This window comes from Corvus brachyrhynchos, unplaced genomic scaffold, assembly GCF_000691975.1.
Source record: "Corvus brachyrhynchos isolate BGI_N302 unplaced genomic scaffold, ASM69197v1 scaffold933, whole genome shotgun sequence".
NCBI lineage: Eukaryota > Metazoa > Chordata > Aves > Passeriformes > Corvidae > Corvus > Corvus brachyrhynchos.
Window position 1 is genome coordinate 2,653 of NW_008237401.1, and position 335 is coordinate 2,987.

Here is a 335-nt window from a genome sequence, read left to right on the forward strand (position 1 = left end):
CCCCGCGGTGGCCCCTCCGCCCTCATGGACACCCAGGGACCCCCCAGTGTCCCCCCCGCACTGTCCCCACATCCCTGGGACCTCCCAGTGTCCCTTCCAGTGTCCCTCCCAGTGTCCCTTCCTAGTGTCCCTTCCCAGTGTCCCTCCCAGTGTCCCCACGTCCCTGGGACCTCCCAGTGTCCCTTCCCAGTGTCCCCATGTCCCTGGGAACCCCCAGTGTCCCCCCCAGTGTCCCCAGTGTCCCCCCCAGTGTCCCCAGTGCCACCTCCAGTGTCCCCAGTGTTCCCAGTGTCCCCCCAGTGTCCCCAGTGTCACCTCCCGTATCCCCAATGTCC